General features: G+C 40.1%; 1 protein-coding gene across 7 annotated transcripts in view; it reads right to left on the reverse strand.

Moving 5' to 3' along the window:
* LOC145518681 (uncharacterized) overlaps positions 1–18,489 on the reverse strand; it is a 188,955-nt gene extending 170,466 nt beyond the window's left edge. For 6 of the 7 annotated variants that reach the window (XR_014063139.1, XR_014063137.1, XR_014063143.1 and 3 more), the window contains exons 1-2: positions 18,160–18,489; positions 14,368–14,680 (exon numbers count right to left, since the gene is read on the reverse strand). The gene's annotated coding sequence lies outside the window, so the exon portion shown is untranslated. Of the gene's footprint in view, positions 1–14,231; positions 15,528–18,159 lie in introns of those variants that run through there. The other variant, XR_014063138.1, reaches the window with a different exon arrangement.
* Positions 18,490–22,967: the final 4,478 nt, after the last annotated feature.

Here is a 22,967-nt window from a genome sequence, read left to right on the forward strand (position 1 = left end):
CATCCAACCATCTCATCCTCTGTTGTCCCCTTCTCCTCCTGCCCCCAATCCTACCCAGCATTAGGGTCTTTTCCAATGAGTCAGCTCTTCGCATGAAGTGACCAAAGTATTGGAGTTTCAACTTCAACATCAGTCCTTCCAATGAACACCCAGGATTGATCTCTTTTAGGATGGATTGATTGGATCTCCTTGCAGTCCAAGGGACTCTCAAGAGTCTTCTCCAACACCACAGTTCAAAAGCATCAATTCTGCGGCGCTCTTTACCCTCCAAAAGAAAACTGACCATCTAGTTAATTATTCAGATGTAATTTTAAAATTGATAATATAAACCAGAGTGTAAAAAATCCTTAAGCAACAAGTTTTAAGATTAGAGAGAATTTGATAGTTTGTAGCTAGTTTTTTAAGATTTTCATTATAGTCATTCTGTACGCTAACTTTGAAAATATGCAACCAAATAGCCCGAGAGTTTCAAAATTTATGAGTCAAACACATGGAGGGATATAATACTTATAGATTACAAGCAAATAATAAAAGTATAATGCAATTATTAAATTAAACTAATATAATTATCTTGTAGGTTAAATTGCAAGAAATAATTTTATCTCTGTTTTTATTCAACTTAATCAACTAAAGGTATCACATATAAAAATCATAGTTCTGTAATACTCAATTACTTGTTCCTTCAAACACTCTAATCATGGCCTCACAATAAAATGGTGACAATTCCAAGAATCAAATGTGTTCTGACATTCTGAATTTTTTTCAATCTAAGTAAGGTAACAACAGCCTACCCTACTGGTCAGGTTACGCTAGTTTCTGCTATTGTAACAAAGAGCCCCCAAGTCGCATGGCTCAACATGACAGATGTTTAGTTTGACACAACCTCATCATCCTCACTGAGGGATGCAGGCTGATGGTGTGTCCACCATCTGGAACATCGCCAGTCAGTGGACCATGAAGAAAGGACTTGTAAATCCTATCTTGGTTCCTGAAATCAGTCCTAAATATTCATTGGAAGGACTGATGCTGAAGCTGAAGCTCCAACACTTTGGCCACCTCATGCGAAGGACTGACTACTAAGAAAAGACCCTGATGCTGGGAAAGATTGAAGGCAGGAGGAGAAGGAGACAATAGAGGATGAGATGGTTGGATGGCATCACCGACTCAATGGACATGAGTTTGAGCAAGCTCCGGGAGTTGGTGATGGACAGGTAAGCCTGGCTCGCTGCAGTCCATGGGGTTGCAAAGAGTCGGACACAACTAAGTGACTGAACTGAACAGATCTTGGTTCTAACAGGCTTCTGCCTAGAAAGGACCCTCATCACTTCTGCTCCCTTCTATTGGCCAAGTCAAATTCTGTACCTATGTCTAACTTAAGTGCCTGGAATGTGCTTGGAAGGAGGGAAGAATTATTGATAAACATTCTCGTGGTTAGGGTACAACAATCGTTTTCCAGCTAAAATTATCTTCCATATAATATCATGCACACTCCTCTGATACTGCTTCTTTTTCACTTTCAAATATCGACATCTTTCAGAACCTTATTAAGATGCTCCTCTCTAACACATAAAGGATTTACTTCCTAAAATTGCAAACCTCTAGAATGCCTCTGTGCCTATTCAGACACCATAATTTATATGTACAGCAGACTGTCTTATGCATAAATGCCAACTTGCTGTTCAAATAAAATAAAATTCCAGCAGTGTTGCCATTTGGTCATAAAGTTCCTATTACATCTAAGGAAAGCATTCATTGACAGTTTGACAGATTATTATATTTTACTCCCTAATAGTTATCAGCTAAAAATTCAGAGGACTTGTAGAGCAAGGGCACAGCCCTGTCGGAAACCAGAATTCAAACTGAGCCAAAATGGACTTCCTGATATCACAGGGTGAGCCTGCAACACAGTCTACCAATCACTAAGCATTGGGATTATTTTTGCATTTTCTCTTTTAAAGGGAAGGTCAAAGCATTATCCTCAGGATGAAAATTAAATTCCACCTTGGAAAAGTTTGTTTTTAAAATGACACGGAAACAATTAACTTGGAGAAGATAATAGCATAACTTAAGGCATAACTTAAACCAACTATGGGATCTAGTATCTCTATGCATGTGTGCTCAGCTGCATCTGCCTCTTTGAGATCCCATGGACTGAAGCCAACCAGGCTCCTCTGTCCATGGATTTCCCAGGAAGAATATGGAGCAGGTTGCCGTTTCCTTCTCCAGGGGATCTTCCTGACCCAGGGATGGAAACTGCATCTCCAGTATCCCTTGTGTTGGTAGGCAGATCCTTTACCACTGAGCCACCTGGGAAGCCCTTGTATCTCCAGTATCATATGAAGAAAATGATCACTCCTAGGCACTTTTACGAAAGTATTGAAGAATGATCGAGAATATCATATGGAATGCTTGAAAAAGTTTGAAGTCTATTCTAGATTCAACCTTCCTGGTGATGCACTCTTTCACTTTCATTTCGTATTGATTCCATTCTTTTACTACTAATGACAGTCTGTGGGGGCTTCCTTCAGGGGTGCACTAGCATAGCACAACAGTGCTGTGGCAAACCCAGACTGCAAATGAAGGTCAGCAGATAACAGAGGAATACTGCATCCTAGGGCTTCCCTGGTAGCTCAGCTGGCCTGCAATGCAGGAGACCCCAGTTTGACTCCTGGGTTGGGAAGATCCCCTGGAGAAGGGATAGGCTACCCACTCCAGTATTCTTGGACTTCCCTGGTGGCTCAGATGGTAAAGAATCTGCCTGCAATGCAGGAAGACCTGAGTTCGATCCCTAGGTTGGGACGATCCCCTGGAGGAGGGCATGGCAACCCACTCCAGTATTCTTGCCTGGAGAATCCTCATGGACAGAGGAGACTGATGGGCTGCAGTCCGTGTGGTCACAAAGAGTCGGACACGACTGAGCGACCAAGCACATCACAGCACTGCATCCTCACCGAAAATTAGTATTGATTGAGCACACTTACCAATCACAATAAAATACTTCTATTACTTTGCTTATAAAGTTCAGTTTTCTTTTTTCATTTGGGAAGAGGGAGGTTGTACTTTCTGGAAATTCAAATGAGACTCAAGGAAACATCTGGGAATTTTCAGCACTGCAGACAAAACAATAAATTCACTCTAAATCGGAAAGCCAGTAGGGTAAGGGCCATAGAGACGCCTGCCAGGAAAGGTGGGGGTTGGGATGGAGAATAATACCCCAACAAAGCAAACAGCACCTGCAAAATGGCAGAGATAAAAGGATGAGTGAGTATTACACATGCAACTACCTGAAACCCGTTCAGGGAGACCAAATTCTGGAGAGGTGTGGAGAGTGGCGGTGTAGAGATTATATCTTGCACAGCTTTGTAAGCTCGTGTCAAGAATTTAGACTTAAAGGGCAAAGAAAACCTCTGAAGGATGTTAAACAGACATAAGGCATGATTACGTTCATGGTTACACCGTTGCTTAATATAAAGACAGCATAAATTTCACATAGTCATATCCTGCTGTATCCATTGTAGTTAGGAGAAACCAGCTTTATCTGGATCTCCATTTGAAATCTGATCTCAAACTGAGGCATTTTTCCCTCATTTCCTGGGAGCCTGAGTTCACGCCATCCCACTAGGAGAGGCAAAACAGGATGCAGTCAACTTAACTTACACAACCTGCCACGTTATTTTCAATGCTCTTTTTGGAGGGTTAGTGTTTAGCTAGTTTCAGCAGCAGTTTATGACAGTGCTCATTTCATTTACTGTTCCTTCCATGATGTCCAATTGCTTAGTGAATGTGATATGTTGGCATTGTTTTCGTTTCCTTGGTACCTGCTGTTTTGTTGGATTTTTAATTAAGTTTAATGACTAAACACTGAAGGTTATATATGCAGGTTCCAACAGTGAGCATATTCTCAAATGTAAAAAAACATAATACTTATAAGAGAAATTAACAAGAGCAGGTATACAGCCTCATTACAGAGATATTAATGCAGAGGAAATTGCCTACTAGTGGATGTTAAGATAACCAGTGTTTTCCTAATGTTAACTATTGAAGCAATTGTTAATTACTGAAATAACTGAGTTTATTTAACAGGATTTAAAACGGATATCCATTTAGGGTAGCAGTGGTGCATGGTAATGTCTCTCATTTTTAAATAATGATAGTTATATATTCATTTTGGAGAATACACAGACCGCTTCGGAAAAATTGTATCAGTAGCAAAGGCAGATGGTTAAAGTGGATGTCCCTTTGCTCACACTTGTCAACAGCAACATGACTGACAAGTTAAACCAGATCACTTTTTGTTGTGGGGACTGTCTTGTGCATTGTAAGATGTCTGGCATCACCTCAAGTCTCCACCTACTCAACGCCAGCAGCGGACCCGTGCCCAGCTGTGACAGTCACAACCATCTTCAGACGTTACCAAATGCCCCCGGCTCCTGAGAACGCAGCTCTGAACCCATCAGGGGACCAACTCAAAGGGTGCATTAAGTGGCCTGGACTGGGTGGGGAGGGAGGGAGGGAGGCAGATGGAGTCAATAGGCTGAGCAGACTTACTGGGAGAGAAAAGCTTCCGGGTTAGTGATGGACAGGTTGCGGGAGACAGCCAAGCAAAACAGGAAGTGAAGCTGGGCGCTCGCTTTGTACTCTGAGCAACTGTGCTGCGCCACCTATTGGGCTAAACTGGGACTGCGGGGAGCTGAGGCAGAAATTACTAATTTAATTTTTCACGTCGATTTTGGAGACGCCGAAGATGCTTCAAATTAATAATTTTGTTAAGGACAAAAAGTTGAGGATTTTCCATGTTACAAAACCCACATGATCGGCAACCCCCTCCACCTCCCCGTCCCTCGTGACACTGACTTGAAGAGGCACTGCTAGTTTCCGCCCTGCAGCCTTTCAGCCTGCTCCTCCCTCTATGTGGCCTTCTCTCACGCTGGGTCCTTTTATGACTGGCTTCGTCCCATCACGCAGGTCTCTGTTTTCTTGACCCTTCCAACAGCTCCCTTATCCCAGCCGCTGTTTTTCCAGTGTCTTTTTTTTATTTTTTATTTGGTGCTTATTAGGATCTAATTTTTTTTTTCCTGTCTGGTTTTTGTTAGTGTTTCCCTACCAGAAACATGCTCCATGAAGCCTAGGGTTTCATCTGTTTGGTTTTTGCTTGTTTTAATCTCTGTGTTCCCAACACCGTGAATAAGGTAAGACATTCATTCATCTACCAAATAAATCAATTTGCCACAGACTGCCAGACACAACAATTTCAAATCTACCTCGTTTTTTGCCTTCATCAAAATTGTTCGTTTACCTAAGTTCAGTTCAGTTCAGCCACTCAGTTGTGTCCGACCCTTTGCGACCCCATGGACTGCAGCATGCCAGGCTTCCCTGTCCATCACCAACTCCCAGAGCTTACTCAAACTCATATCCATCGAGTTGGTGATGCCATCCAACCATCTCATCCTCTATCCCCTTCTCCTCCTATCTTCAGTCTTTCCCAGCATCAAGGTCTTTTCCAATGAGTCAGTTCTTTGCATCAGGTGGCCAAAGTATTAGAGTTTCAGCTTCAGCATCGGTCCTTTCAATGAATATTCAGGACTGATTTCCTTTAGGATGGACTGGTTGGATCTCCTTACAGTCCAAGGGACTCTCAAGAGCCTTCTCCAACACCACAGTTCAAAAACATCAATTCTTTGGTGTTCAGCTTTCTTTATGGTTCACCTCTCACATCCATACATGACTACTGGAAAAACCATAGCTTTGACTAGATGAACCTTTTTTTGGCAAAGTAATGTATCTGCCTTTTAATGGACAAGAATCCCTTAGAAGAAATAGAGTAGCCTTCACAGTCAACAAGAGAGTCCGAAATGCAGTACTTGGGTGCAATCTCAAAAATGACAGAATGAGCTCTGTTCATTTCCAAGGCAAATCAGTCAGTATCACAGTCATCCAAGTCTATGCCCCAACCATTAATACCGAAGAAGCCAAAATTCAATGGTTCTATGAAGACCTACAAGACCGTCTAGAACTAAAACCCAAAAAAGATGTCCTTTTCATCATAGAGGACTGGAATGCAAAACTAGGAAGTCAAGAGATACCTGTTGTAACAGGCAAATTTGGCCTTGGAGTACAAAAAGAGGCAGGGCAAAGGCTGACAGAGTTTTGCCAAGAGAACGCACTGGTCATAGCAAACACCCTGTTCCAACAACATAAGAGAAGACTCTACACATGGACATCACCAGATGGTCAATACCAAAATCAGATTGATTATATTCTTTGCAGCCAAAGATGGAGAAGCTCTATACAGTCAGCAAAAACAAGACCAGAGCTGAATGTGGCTCAGATCATGAACTCTTTATCGCCAAATTCAGACTTAAATTGAAAAAAGTAGGGAAAACCACTAGACCATTCAGGTATGACCTAAATCAAATCCCTTACGATTATACAGTGGAAGTGACAAATAGATTACAGAGATTGGATCTGATAGAGTCTCAGAGATTGAACCCAGGTCTCCTGCATTGCAGGTGGATTCTTTACCAGCTGAGCCACCAGGGAAGCCCAAGAATACTGGAGTGGGTAGCCTATCCCTTCTCCAGTGGATCTTCCCAACACAGGAATCAAACCAGGGTCTCCTGCTTTGCAGGTGGATTCTTTACCAACTGAGGTATTAAGGAAGCCCCACCTAAGTTCAGATTTATTTAAATTGCATAACCATCTATTTTGTGGCTAAAAATATGAGTTGTCTTTACTCCTTGCTCTCTCACTCCACACTCAATTTTTCTAAGCCCTTTCCATTCCACCCCTAAAATATCTCCGGTTCACACCTTCCATTTCCTTCACAAGGTCCAAAACATTTCAACTGACTTCCTAATGAGTCATTTTCTACCTGCCGTTACTGAGTCTCTAAGCTACTCAACAAAGTTATCTTTCCTAAAATATCAATCTTATTTCTTCTTTAAAAAGATTCCAGTTACCCACAGGGAAAAAAAATTTTTTTTTTGTTCACACCATACAACATGTGGGATCTTAGTTCCCCAACCAGGGGTTGAATCTGTGCCCCTTGAAAGTGTGGAGTCCCAACCACTGGACTGCCAGGGAAGTCCAGGAAAATCTTTTAAACTCCATAATATGGCTTCTAAACCTATTCCCAGTCTGGGCCACTTCTTCTGCAGCTGTGTTTCCATTTAGTTTTTAAGCTTCATTTCTGTGGACTGACATGCATTACGTGAGTCTTCAGAGTGAACCTTCTGCCGTTCCTTGAAAACATCAAACTCTTTAAAATAGCTATGTATTGGGGACTTCTCTGGTGGACTGGTGGCTAAGACTCTGCACTCCCAGTGCAGGGGCTCAGGTTCAATCCTAGTTTGAGGAACTAGGTCCCACATGCCACAGCTAAAATCTCACATGCCACAGTGAATATCAAAGATCCCACATGCCACAGCTAAGACCTGGTGCATCCAAAATAAATAAATATTTTACAAATAAATTAAACAGCTATGCATTCGTTCAAACTATTTCTATGGACTGAAATGCCCCTTCTGCTTTTTACACAGTGAAATCCATTTATCTTCTTCAAATCCAGTTCAAACACCATGACATCTGTGAAATTCCCTTATCCTATCTGTCAGAAGTAAATGGCTTCCCTTGTGCTCCTGGAGCCCGGACATGGGCATTTCTACACACAGCTCTTAACACCATCTGACCTAAATGAAAGCTACTTTGTGTCATCCCTGTATTTCATCTTATGAGCATCTTAAGGGGTGGAGACTAACATGTTCGCTTATTCATCTTTGTAAATGTCCCACGAAGCCAAGCGAATTCTCTAAATAGACTGGCTCTCAATAAATGTTTGTGGAATTAAACATCTGAAGAAGCAGAGAAGCCTCTGGGACCATCTTAACCAGAGACCTTACAGCCACATTCATTTTCTAAAGAACACTAAGTGCTTTCTTGTCTCGTGTTGACTCCTCAGCTTCAGTCTCTTGATGAATCGTCACATCTCACTCTGACATCATTTAAAAATCTCTGGTTAACGTGGCTCACACCTCACTTCAACTGGCAAGCAGAGAAAGCAAACAGTGAAGCCCAGAGTTTGAGCTAGCTACTTATGAATTCAGACTGCATTTTTGAAGGTTCAAGCGGGAGCAATCAGAAATTGTGTGCCTACAGATGTATGGACTGAGAAGCACACAGAAACGCCTATGTAATATCATTGCCCCCAGAGTGGAACTTGAATGGAATCAGTCCTCTAGAATAACTCCCATTACAGAAAATACAAGGGAAAACAGATCGAGTTAAATAATACCACAAAGAGAATAAGGAAAACACCAAACTGGGGTAAATTCTACAGGAAAACTGATCTAGTTGTTGTAACAGGTCAGTGGAAAAAGGTGAAGAAAGACTTTTTTTAAGCATAAAGAAGTTAAAAAGCAGTGTCAAAGAAAGAGAAAAAAAAAAATCAGAGATTCTAGAAGGACCCACCGATCATGAAATAGGTCCAAGAAGTTATGTAAAACAAGGAACATTTCTATAACACCTGGATCCAGATACCCTACTTTCCTGAGCTGTGGCCTCTATGAGAGAAAAGAGTATGATCACTAAGTTTTTCCTGACTCTCCCATTCGTCTTGAGTAAGTCTGCCAGACTTTCTGTACTTTGTGAGGTTTTTTTTGGCCACACCATGGAGCAGGTGGGATCTTAGATTCCCAACTAAGGATTGAACCCACACCCCCTGCAGTGGAACTTCAGAGTCTTAACCACTGCACTGCCAGTGAAGTCCCACGTTTTCTGTACTTTGGTTTGATTTTCTGCAAAACTGAGAAAGTAGCTAGTAGAGTAAGAGGAAAGCAGCGTACCCAACTGATTGAATGTCTTTTCTCAAAACAGGCGACAACTCTAGTGTCAGATTCTGTTATAGCAAATGAACTAGTAGCTAAATTCACTGTTAAGAAACCAAGAACAGTTTTCCTGACTTGCCTCACTGAGTTATAGTGTGTGACAGAAAAGTTTAAAAGAGAAATTTAAAAAGTGACTGCAAAAGACTCCCCCCAAAGATTCCCATTAACTGACCATCCTATTTAAAAATGTAGTATCATCCATATCATCGCCAGCTTCCCGGGACCTACTGAGGTCACAGTCTACCAGTTCCTGACAATTTTCTCATGACCTACCTGGATGCCAATGCATATTGCTATCAGAGAGCAATCAAGTTCTTAACAGGGAAAAAAAAACAGGGGTGGGGGGATTTCTTTCCTCCCTATGCTTTCATGCTTCCATCCTCAGATAATACTGAAAGAAGGGGATGTTTGAGTATCTGTCCTACACTTTCAAGTGGAAATTAATCACAGAAAAAATACATTTAGTCACTGAATGACATGAGACTATTTAAAGCTGTTCTTTATTTTTAGGTGTTGCCCTACATATGTAACCACATAAGCTTGTGAGAAGAGACAGTAGAAAGAGCAGTAATCCTGATTTTGCCACTAGAGGGAGCCAGGGTGAACAATTTCTCTGCTTCACAGTTAAAAGGGAAATTCTGCAGACTGTTTCACATGAAATTGAGGGTAGTGGACATGACGGCACTTTGTGATGGCTCTAAAATACTACCTAAATATGAAGAGTTGTTACTACAAGGTCTGTTGCCTCCTTGAATATTAATGGCCACCATAAAGTTGTGTTAGAAAAAGAGACTATTTTGTATTGACCATGTACTAGAAAGTCAAATGCCTACAAATCTAGCAATCAAAATTCTTAAACATGGAGGAGATTTCTAGTGTATGGATTCAATAAATTTGTCAGCTACAATTACACTTAACAAAATAATCTAACAAATGGGTAAGCAGAATATACGAGCTATCCTTTTGGGGTCCCTGTAGATTGTTCATTCTCTGAAAGATAAAAAGTGTATACCTATTTCCTTAATCAAATGAAAAAATATCAAACCCTGTAGGTATGCTGGCACTTGCATTGTTAACAATAAACTAGAACCCTAAATGTTTTTATTCTAACAGCACCTGTTGCTAAATGTTATCAAAGATCAAGTTGAAATCAAAGTCATATTATTCAGTAAATAGGAAAATTCACTCCTTTTCCTATTATACTATTTTCAATTGCATTCTCCTTGGATATAATAATAGTAATATAACCCAGCATATATTACACACATATTATGTATCAGACATTATTCTAACTTTTCTACACATATTAATCCATCTATATTGTATATATTAACTATAAAGAGTTTTCACATCCATTCTCATTAACTTGGAGTGATTTTCTCTTTATCACTTTATATTTTGTTTTATGTACATTTTCACCCATTCTGCGGGTGAGTGAAAAATGTTCTCACCTTCTAAAAAGGGGTTTCCACCCTGCTACAATGAGATGACATATATTTAAATGAACTCCAAAGGACTATAGCTAACTTTGCCTCAGGTTTTATATAAAAATTAAAAAATAATTTATCCTTACCATAGTATGTAAGTTAGTAAAAATATTAAATAATTACTGATTCCAAATTTCTGAAGCAGTTTAGTCGCTAAGTCGTGTCTGATTCTTGCAATCCCATGGACTGTAGCCTGCCAGGCTCCTTGTCCATGGGATTCTCCAGGCAAGAATACTGGAATAGGTTGCCATCTCCAGAGGATCTTCCCGACCCAGGAATTGAATCCAGGTCTCCTGCATTGCAGGCAGATTCTTTACTGACTGAGCTATGAGGGAAGACTCATAGCTGGGTCTTCTGAAGTAGAAACAATAAAAAGTGGGTATCTTTCTTTATGTAAATAGATAAAAATATATTCTACTTCTAATTAATACAACATACTAGTTATTATGTTCTGCCAGAAAGTTAAAAAAATCTATAAGGAATTCTCTGTATCTTAAATTACAAAAGGACAAATAATTTCCATCAGATTTAATTTTCTAATACATATCTCCACTGAGATTAATCAGAGATTCAGAGAGATTAAAAAGAGGTGGGAAAATGTAGAATGGTTTGAAATATTGACCAAAGTCAAGAAATAAATTCTACACCTAACAAAAGGAAAATACATTGTCATTTCAAGATGCAGACTTGAAAAGTTTCCATCCATGCATTTAAGGACTTGACACATCTGCCTGTTTGTGACCCATCACCTACTCACTGCTCACCAGGCTTCTGACTGCCACAGACAACAGGGTGGGTGGGAACCTGCCTCAGCCCCCTCCCCTCCCCGCCCCACCAAAAGGTTGCTATAGAGTAGGAGCTGTGTGTCTTTCACCAAAACCTAAATGGTCACTTTAAAAAGGCACAAAGCATTTGGTCAACACTGTGCTTCATACTGGAGAAGGCACTGGCACCCCACTCCAGTACTCTTACCTGAAAAATCCCATGGACAGAGGAGCCTGGTAGGCTGCAGTCCAAGGGGTCGCGAAGAGTCAGACACGACTGAGTGACTTCACTTTCACTTTTCACTTTCATGCACTGGAGAAGGAAATGGCAACCCACTCCAGTGTTCTTGCCTGGAGAATCCCAGGGACGGGGGAGCCTGGTGGGCTGCCGTCTATGGGGCGCAGAGAGTCAGACACGACTGATGCAACTTAGCAGCAGCAGCAGCAGTGCTTCATATGTTACAGGTAAATATCCCAACTATTTCAAGACCACCTATGAAATAATCAGTTACTCTCTGTATTTCACAGTGAGGAAACTGATGCTTAGATGGGTGAAGGACTTTCTTGACGGTCACACAGTAAAGGGCAAAGAACAAAATCAAATCCAAGCCTGTCTGATTCCAGAGCCCATTGTCTTAATCACAACACTACATTACCTAAATGTGACAGGCTCCAATAGAGAGAATTATAATTGGGGTGTTGACTTCCTGATTCAGGTTATTTATGAATCTTATTTTATTGAATATAGAATATGTATTCACACTTGATAGAGAATTACCTGTTTTTTAAGATTATTACTCAAAAGTATAAATCTCTGAAAATTGCTGTTGATTTTGAAATGTGTGTATCACGGACACTTACTCCAAAGATAAGTTCTGATTACTCTTACAAGCATTAGTAACCACTAGACCATTCAGGTATGACCTAAATCAAATCCCTTATGATTATACAGTAGAAATGACAAACAGATTCAAGGGATTAGATCTGATAGAGTGCCTGAAGAACTATGGACAGAGGTTCATGACAACATACAGGAGTCCATGATCAAGACCATCCTCAAGAAGAAGAAATGCAAAAAAGGCAAAATGGTTGTCTGAGGAGGCCTTACAAATAGCTTGAGAAAAGAAGAGAAGCTAAAGGCAAAGGAGATAAGGAAAGATATACCCATTTGAATGCAGAGTTCCAATGAAGAGCAAGGAGAGATAAGAAAGCCTTCCTCTGTGATCAGTGCAAAGAAATAGAGGAAAACAATAGAATGGGAAAGACTAGAGATCTCAAGAAAATTAGAGATACCAAGGGAACATTTCATGCAAAGATGAGCACAATAAAGGACAGAAATGGTATAGACCTAACAGAAGCAGAAGATACTAAGAGGTGGCAAGAATACATAGAAAAACTATACAAAAAAGATCTTCATGACTCAGATAAGCATGATGGTGTGATCAGTCACCTAGAGGCAGACATTCTGGAGCGTGAAGTCAAGTGGGCCTTAGGAAGCATCACTACGAACAAAGCTAGTGGGGGTGATGGAATTTCAGCTGAGCTATTTCAAATCCTAAAAGATGAGCCACTGAACTGACTGAACTGAACTGAACAAGCATTCGTATAATTACTTATGTATTACTCGGTTATCATTTAAATTCATGAACAATATTCCAATTATAACGAACAATTCTAAACAGCTCTGTAAGAGTCTTGTTAAATATTTGTGCTGTTCTCCCCCATGCTATTTTTAAAAAGATTATCCAAATTCAGTGATTTGAGGATCATATTGGAATTTAGGAAACTAGGCACCCCTCTTCAGTTCCATTGCTAAATTTCCCCTAAAACATTAAGCAGATAAGTTTAAATACCCTGCACGGTGAGAAATGTAACTGGCAGAATAAGTGGACTATATATGTGTGTTTAGTTTTCACTGTAAATTTAAGAATCTATGTGACTAATAATTTCTAAGATTAAAAATGAATTTTCCTAAAGTAATTATTCGATGAAAAGAAGGCACTTATTTATATACTTCTCAATTTGCATAGGTATTCATTACACACTTTAAAAAAAAGATTTATTTAGTGACTTATTTTATTTTTGGCTGTGGTGGGTCTTCACTCGGGTTCTCTCCAGCTGTGCGGAGCAGGGGCTACTCTTTCTGCAGAGTGCGGGTTTCTCATTGCCGTCGCTTCTCTTGTTGTGGAGCACAGCTCTAGGCATGTGGGCTTCAGTGGTTGCAGCCCCCAGGCCCTAGAGCATTGGCTCAGTAGGTGTGGCCCAGGGGCTTAGTTGCTCCAGGGCGTGTGGGATCCTCCCAGACCAGGGATCAAATCAGTGTCCCCTGCATTGTTAGGCGGACTCCTCACCACTAGACTACCAGGGAAGCCCTCATTATATACTTTTAAGTTTTCCTCAAATTCTAAACTCCTGGCTCATCCCTCGTGACAGCAGGATGTCATTTCCAGGGATAGTCTGGAATTGTCACCAATATATAGCATCAAAGACAACAGCAAGGCCATTTTGCAGGTGCAGGAACAATCTGCATGATAATTACAATCCTGAGTCTATTTTAAAATCTAATCACCAGCACTCTCATGAACATGATGATGTTGGTCAAACATGGTCTACCCTATCTCCATCACTAGCTGTTTACCTCAGTGACGAGTTTCTCTACAAAACCTTTAGAATTCCAGAACTGGAAAAAACCATAGGGATCACCTCTATATAGCAACCTACTCTTCGTATAAATGAAAATCTGAGATCGAGGGATATAATTTGCCTAAGGTCACTTCTTTTATAAACTTGACTTTAATACTGAATTTCATAGAATCATATGAGAACTAAGTTGAGTCCAAAAAAAAAAAAAAAAAAACAGTGCACCTTCAAATTTGAGAAATGCTATATTAATAAGAGGACCAGTGGGTGGGGTTGAATTCTGGTTTCATCATGCTCTAAGTTTGGGCAATTGGCATAAATTCACAGATCTCAGTTTTCTATTCTATAGAGTAAGTAGGCAATTACTCTTGAAATGTCTGATACCCTTGAGCAAATGAAGAAGGCAGAAAGTTTACTCGTGATTGTTGAATGTGGAAGAAAACTTAAATACTAGATTGGAGGCACTTTAACTGGAGGCATTTAATTAATAATAAGAGCTAACATTCATTATTTATTATGTTCTAAATACTGAGTTAACTGTTCTACACGTTTCTTTATTCCTCACAACTTTGAGACAGATTCTATTACACTGACCTTGCAGGTGAGAAATTGAGGCTTAGGTTAAGCAGCTCAGCCAAGGTTTCCAAATATTAAATGGAGCAGCAAAAATTTAAACCTAGATTTAGTCTAACTCTAAAGCAATGCTTTTAAATACTGCACTGCCCTGTGGATAATTCACTTTGTTATCATGTTTCTTAACCAGTCGCTCTTCTGGACTTTTTTTTCCTTCTGAGAACAACCGTGCTTGTCCAGGACTCTTGATAAAATCCAATTCCTATCTCTGTGGGCAGCCATTCACTGCATTTCCGTTCCTGCTGGCATCTGTAAATTAGCCTCTGGTAATTATCTGTGTAGGAAGCAGAAGACAGTGTACAGAACAATGTAACTGTTGGTCAGATTCCAACGTGGGAATTTAGCATTCTTGAGTCATAAATCAACGACGATGGCCCAACTTAAGGATGTATTTGCTCAAGCTTTAAAAATAGGCTTAATTGCATAGCTGTAGACAAATACACCTTCTTATACCCGCAACAATAAATTCTCAATCCGCAAGAAAAAAACAGGTGCTCACATCTTACCCTCAAAGACAACTAGTACCCACTCTGTTTGACCAGATGGTGAATTCAGTGTGGGGGGTTATCTGTTCTCCCTTGAGAATATACTATATTCAGTTTCAGAAGCCATAATGCAGATACTTGAAATGTAGCTTTAGAAATAATCTTAATTCAAAAGTTAAGATTTAGACCTAGTCGCAGGAGAATAACTTCCTAAGAGGCCTGAAAGTTCAATGTTAAGTTTCATTACATCCTTACACTGTGGAACACTCATATTTTAATTTATAAACATTGTTTTCTCTTTAAGGGAACCAGAGACATGGGAGAGATGAAATGAACAACCCAAGAGAAGAAGTAATCTTAGGCTAAAGGCACTGGCAAATTACAGTCTATTGGCCAATCTGCCTGCCAGCTGTTTTTGTAAATAAAGTTTTATTGGAACTCAGTTTCACAGTCCACAACTGTTTTCATGCTATTGCAGCAAAGCTGAGTAGTTGCAGCAGAGACTGTATGATATGTAAAGCCTAAAATATTTATCATCTGGGCTTTTTGTAGAAAAAGTTTGCTGACCACTGGCTTCCATGATGAATCAGAAATCATCATGTACATACTTCTTTGGAGTTTCTTATAAGAATACATCTGTAAATGAAAAAGCAGAAGGCTCAGGTCAGGTTACCCATTTGATCTCGCTTAAGAAACCAACCCAGGAATCTAGAATCAGCTCCTCTGACACCAGTTCCATTAGCAGATGTTTACTGTGCTCTTTTCATAACTTCATATTCTACCATCAAAATGGCTCAATTCTCCTGGTAGAGGCATCTTATGATATGTCATACTTGTTAAAATAAGATGTGAAGGGAAAGAAAGGAAAACTGCCAGGCACCATGAATAACACATTTGGGGCCACAGAAAACATCTTTTGCTTCACAGCTGTTCTAAGGTCTGGCCTTATTATACCTTTACAAAGTGTGTCAAAATATAGGAGATCATGTAAGCCAAGTCTAATCCAGGGCCTGAGATTAGGTCCTAAAAGTGAAGAATGAAAAACACAGGACTCCTGATCCTTTGGTCCCAGTAGAGATGGAAGACAGATTCAAAGAAATAGCACTTGCCAAAAATGAGTCAAAGAAATAGTATTTAGCATAAATGAACCAGATCTTGTGAGAAATGATGGTTATCATTCTCTACTGAGGCTTTCATCTTTCTTTAAACTCCTCCAAAGTACCTGTCTGTTTTATTCCTGAATGATATTGGAATTCCACTGAGAAAGTACCAACATAAATTAAGAGTGACAGACCACCAATGAAACAAACCCTAATTGATATTTTAACTTCAGAACACTAGACTCTTGAAATTCTAAAACTTAAACATCTCCCGAAGCACAAATTGGTACTGCATGCTTTGTAAGATTGCTGAACTGAAATGAGTCACTGAAGTAATGAGTGAGCACAGCTGACAGCCCTGCTCTCGAGTCTCAAAATAGCTTTATAATTCTCTGTTCACCTTCTAGATGAAGCAACATTTCTCATGTGATTGCAAAAATAGTGCCCCAAGGAAAACTACCTGCTAGTGCTCATGACAGAAGAGAAAAAAATTAAAGAAGGCAGTCCAGTGATTAAGACTCCACGCTTCCAACGCAAGGGGCACTGGTTCGATCCCTGGTCAGGAAAGTAAGACACTGCAAGCTGCAAAGCATGGTCAAAATAAATTAAAAAAAAAAAAAAAACTAGAGAGGAAAAATGTGATGAAAATGTAGTGGGATGAGAAGGAGGAGATGGATCAATGGGGGGTCTAGAATTCCACCTGAGAATTCACTGGAATACGAGTTATCTACTCACCGGTTTTCTTAATTTTTATTATTTATTCTTATTACTATGATTTTCATGTCTTCTGATGAAAATATGTGTGTATTTTGGGGGTTTACACCAACCATTGGGTCATAGGATATGTACCTATTCAATGCTAGTAGATACTGTCAAATAATTTCCAAAGTGGTCGTACCAATTTATACTCCCATCAGCAGAGTATGAGAATTCTGTTGGCCATCTCCCTTCCCTTCCTGTACAACACTTGACTTTTACAGCTTTTTTCAATTTAGCTGTTCTATATGTGTGTATACATATGTATCACATTGTGATTTTTAATTTGTATTTCCCTGATGGCTAATGAATTTGACCTCTATTTCATATGTTTCTTGCCATATGGATATGCTCTTTTAGGTTTGCATATTTCTTCCATGTTCTACCAGTCATTCTGCCTTTTTCTTATTAATCTGTAGGCACTATTATTGGGTTGGCCAAAAAGTTCATTCGAGTTTTCCTGTAAGAGGCTATGGGAAACCTCAAATGAACTTTTTGGTCAATCCAATATACTTTATAAATACAAGTCCCAATTGAGGCTTGCCCTTTCATGATCTTAATTATTTTTTGAACACATTCTTAATTTTAATGTAGTCCAGTTGATCAATGCTTCATTTATGATTGACCCTTTCGGGCAGTATTGTGAATACTATTAAGAAATCTGTCCTAGACTCCCCCCTCCCAGATTATAAAAATAGTCTAGAGGAGTATATGATAAATGCATAATTCAGACAAAAAATATCATATATACAGTTGAGCATTGAACAACTGGAGGGTTAGGGACACTGACCCTCTGGGCAGTCAAAAATCCGCATATAACTTATTATTAGAGTCAGCCCTCTGTATACATTCCATGTACTTGTATCTGAGCATCCACAGCCACAGATTCAGCCAACCATGGTCACGCAGTGCTATAGCATTTTCTATTGAAAAGAATATGTGTTTTAGTGGACCCACACAGTTCAAATCCATTTTGTTCAAGGGTCAACTATATACATATATATACAACCTTCGTCCCTTAAAGCAGACCCTCACCATTTTAAATTCTCTGGAGTTTATTAGGCCTGACTTTTCAGGTTGGAGAAGGGATGCAGTTAGATTGTATAACATAGAGACTTCAGGGAACCCTCCATTCCTTTGTTTAGCCCCTTGACTCAAGCTCATCCTCGTGGTACCCGTTGCTGGCAAATCCTGAACAGATCTACATTCTCATCAAAGCATTTGGTTCCCATCTTCCCCTGTCCTGTTTTCAGCCTTCCAAAAATGTGTTGACATCTCCTGTCCATTGTCAGCTCTTCTCCCATCCCCTAAAATCTTATGGTGTCCTCATTTTACTATCCATTAAATGTGAATTGAGAGGGGCAGAAAGGTAATGGCTTCCATCCATCATTTCACAGCACTTTTATGCTTACCTTTTTAACCATCCCCTTCTTCCCTAAGTACTTATTCTTGCAGTTCTTTCACCAGCTGCCTGTATTCCTATGAGGTTCCCTTCCAGCACATATGGTCAACTCTCCATCTCCATTCTTTCCTCATCCTTCCCATCTTGATCTCCTGCTAACCTCTTTCAGTGGAGACCATCCTAGATTCAGATTAATAACAGACTAGATAGAAATGCTAAGTATGTTTTAGAATTTGGCGGTTGCTTTCTGAGAAGCCAGCTGACTCCTTCCCTTGAGGAGAGGCTGCTGTCAAGGTCCTAGGGAGCTAGTCTGCCCTGGCTGCCTGCCCATCCCTCATCTGGGTCTCCCGGGTCACAGGCAGGTCCAGTTAGTTTATCATTCCTGGAATGTTCAGGTCTCCATGGCAACTACCTCCATGGAGTCTCACTTTTTCCATTTTAGCTGTTTAACAGAGCACTGAACCTGAAAACTTTTCTGTAATTCCCTGAAATTTCTTTCTGCTTTAGGACAGTATACTAATTCCATCAAATATCAAATCTGAATTCCTGAAAGTTTCTTTGGGTATGCACATGACCTGGTACCAACATAGGAGCTACACTCACTCCTCAGGAGTTCTCACATAGCTTATGGCTTAAAAAACCATCTCTGTGCGACTGGTTCACACATGTAAGTTCTGGCCTCAAGATGTGTATGCAACTCTCTACTCCACATTGCTACTTGGTTGTCTAATTGGACCAACACCAAGCCTTCAGTTCCAATACGTTTCCTCCAACTTGTTCCTCTCATAATCTTCACATCTGAGTAAATTGCAACTCCATCTTTCCAGCTGCCCAAGCCAACTAAATGTCTTGTAATCAAATGAATTTAAAACATGTCTGTGTATACACATAAACACACACACTCACATTGACAGATATACACAATGGAAGACTATTCAGCCACAAAAAAAGGACATACTGCCATTTGTGACAACACAGATGGAATTTTCAGGGCATTATGTTGAGTGAAAAAAGCCAATCAGAGAAAAATACTATATGATCTCACTTACTTGTGGAATTAAAAAAAAAAAAGCCCAAGCTCATACAAAGAGAGATCAGATTGGTAGTTACCAGACTTGGAGGCATTGGGTGAAGGTGGTTAAAAGGTCCAAATTTCCAGCTACAAGATAAACAAGTTCTTGGGATGTAATGTACGACATGATGACTGTAGTTAACAATACTGTATTGTGTATTTGAAAGTTATGAAGAGAGTAGATCATAAAAGTTCCCAGCACAAGGGAAAGAAATATATAATTATGTGAGGTGATGGATGTTATCCAAACTTATTGTGGTAATCCTTTCACCATACATACACATATCAAATCATTATGTTGTACACCTTACACTTATACATTATATGCCAACTGTATCTCAATAAACTGGAGGAAATTATATAAATTACACACAAAAAAATACCAAAAAATTCTATTCATGTTGTCTAGTCTCAACAGTCAGAACAATGCTTCCAATGTTTCAGTCAGATCATGTCACTTCTGTGCTCAGAACTTTCCTCTGGATCCCCATCTTTCTCAGAGCAAAAGCCTACAGACCACACATACCTGGCTACCAAATCCCACCACTTTCCCCGCTGCCTACACCCCTCCAGCCTCGCCTCCCTGTTTGTTAAGCACACAAAGTACAATGCTGCCTCAGGGTCTTTGCACTTGTTAAACCCTCTGTCTGGAATGCTCTCCCTCTAGATATTCCCAGGGATAATTTTGTCACTTCCCTTAAATTTCTGTTCTAGTACCTTCTTAATATTAATAGTAAGCCAATTTATACAATACAGTAAACACTCCCCATCTCCCAGCCTGGACATAAACACACACACACGCACACACCTTAACTTGTCCAGTTTTTCTCTGTAGCACTTATCACCATCTAAGATGCTATGTGCTTGCTGTGTATCTCCCCCCATTAGAATAGAAGATCGACGTGATTATTTTGTTCACTGTTCTATTCCTAGCATCCGTTCTAGAACAAGGTTAGACATAGAGAAGTCATTCGGTAAATACTAACAGAGTGAATGCATGAATACATGCTACTATATGTGTAGATTTTTCCTGATCAGATACAGAAGGGAAGCCTAAGTGGTAACCTTGAGAGAAAGAGAGAGACTGAGGGTGAAGTGGGAAGGGATGTTCTGTTCCTCTTTCAGGCCTTAATATATCGTTTGATTTATCTGCATTATGTCATACATTAAATTACATTCTATTTTATAATTATATTGCATTTTGTTTTGGCCCTGTAATTCTGTACACTAAAAATAATAAATGACTTTTAATATAAAAGATACTTGCAATGACACTTTCCCCCCCTACTTCAGTGGTCCATCCTTTCTACAGATCAACAACGTTAGATACCCACCCCCACCAGTCCACTGCCCACCAGCCTTCTCCAGGAGTCCACTCTACTGCAGCCATGACCTGCTCTAAAGGGTTTATAATGATTATAAGAACATAAAATTAGAAGCGTGTCCTTACTACCAACAAGCTTCGCTGCCATTAACTCTGGGATGACCCTAGCCTAAAACATTTCTGAGGCCACCTCTGCTCCCAAGCATAATATTCTGCCCATGAGTTACATGTAGCACCTTCCCATGGATGTCAATTTCCCTTTTACGTCAGCTCCTTCCCCTGGGATCCTTCACCTCCGAGGCTCTGAGGGGCAGTAGAGCACAGCTGGGTTGAGGAACTTACCCCTCTTCCTTCGTCCCTTCCTCTTCTCCCCCAGGTATACTTTTCATTGATTTATTTTACTTTCTTTATTTAGTATTAAGTCTTTTATATCAAGTTATTTTTCTGAATTATCTATTTATTCACCTACCAGCACTGTGCAAATATAAATGATATAGCTTTATAATAAGTGATAGCAAATATCTTAAGTAGAATCCAGTACGACTACTTCTGCCTCATTATACTTCTTTTTCAGCATTTTTCAGGGCTGTTTTTAGTGCTTCATTCTCCAGTGGGGAACAGGGTTTATCTCCATTCCGGAACTCATGTGTTTTCCATGTATTTGCTATTTATCTCTTACTGTGCTGAATTAACACAATCTCAGCATTTTTTTTTCAGTATGTCATAGGCACCTGTTTATTTGTCTAAGTAATGATGCTAAAAAAATATTCTGTTCAGAAATACAAATGTCCTGATAACAACAACACTCAGAAAGCGTGGGACTTCTGTGGCGGTCCAGTGGTTAAGACTCCATGCTTCCAATGCAGGGGGCGCATGTTCGATCCCTGGGAGGAGAACTAAGATCCCACAGATAGCAAGGCATGGCTAAAATAAATAAATAAGACAGAAAAACAAACCACCAGGGTCTCCCTATAAACTGCAAATGTTCAATAGGAGAGACTTCAAGCGTTAGGGGTCAAGCAGGTGTTTCCTCATAGTCGTTCTTCTTTGGTCGTCAAGGTTTGGCTGGAGCGAGCAGAACAAAGGGAAAGATGACGGGACGGCAGCCTGGGAAAAACAGGCAAAGTGCTGAGGTAAGAATATGAGGCTCCTAACACTGGATACTTTCCAACGTGAAAAGATAAACCCATCTCACCGGAGTCTTGTGGGAATGAGGTAATCAAAATTATGCTCTGGCTTATTATGCACAGAATGATGAACAGATGTTTTCCATCTCCTCTGAGGAGCCAACAAGTAGGAAAGGGCACACATTGCAGCTTCAAGTATGTAATAGTGTTTCTGCAACTTTCATGCATATCAGCATCACCTACTGAAGCAGACTGTCTCAGGGGGAGGGAGAAAAATTTGCATTTTTAGCCAGCACCACAGGTGATTCACACAGAGGAGGCTGATGGACCATATTTATGTAAATTCTGCACATGAACGGAACTGAAAGGAAAGAACTTTCTAGAAGCTGGGAACTAAATCTCTGGAGTAAGATGGTGGGAATTCCCAAAGAAGTAGAACAGGGAGCCTGCTTTCCTAGTGAGTCATGTTCTGGAAAGCAGGAGAGAGGGGATTTTGAAGCCAAAATGTTCTGTTTTTAAGAATAAAACCTCTTTGGCTGCATCGGCAGGAGGTCAGGAAGTAAAAACCAGAGTGAAAAGAGGTCTAGATGGAGCCTAACATGGTTGAGTCTCTCCTTGACATACACTGGCAAAGTAAACATTATCATGTTGCTTTACTCTTTGTAGTTCACTGGGCATGATTTTCTTCGTGAAAAAAGTGGTGTTAGCCTAGAATTTCTAGGTGCCCTTAGTTTTCTATTGCTTTGTAACAAATTGCCAGAAACTTAGTGGCTTGAAACAAAACAAGTGTGTTACCTCACAGTTTCTGGAGGCCAGAAGGCCAGGCTTGGCAAGGCTGGATTCTCTGCCCAGAGCTTCACTGGGCTGAAACCAAAGTGTCGGCTTGGGCTGCACACTTGGCATCTAGAGTTTGGAGTCTTCTTCTGTTATGGACTGAAATGTGTGCCCACAAAACTCATGGAGCCCTGACTCCCCAGTGTGACTGTATTTGGGGATAGGGCCTTTAGGAAGCAATTAGGGTTAAATGAGGTTATAGGGGTGGGGCTCTAATCTGAGAGGGTTAGTGTCCTTTCTTTGTTCACTCACAATTTTATTAACTTATGCTGCCCCGTAGGCTCAGAACTGCTGGTGCAACATTTCCAGGCTATCTTTGGCCTTTTTTTTAAACTGAACTATAGTTGATTTACAATGTTGTGTTAGTTTCAGGTATATAGCAAAGTAAATCAGGTAGATATATATATATATATATATGTGTGTAAGTGTGTTTATACACGCATGCACTCACACAAACACAC

The sequence above is a fragment of the Giraffa tippelskirchi genome, chromosome 8 (genome assembly GCF_054371585.1).
Source record: "Giraffa tippelskirchi isolate mGirTip1 chromosome 8, T2T-mGirTip1v1.2.pri, whole genome shotgun sequence".
Classification (NCBI taxonomy): domain Eukaryota; kingdom Metazoa; phylum Chordata; class Mammalia; order Artiodactyla; family Giraffidae; genus Giraffa; species Giraffa tippelskirchi.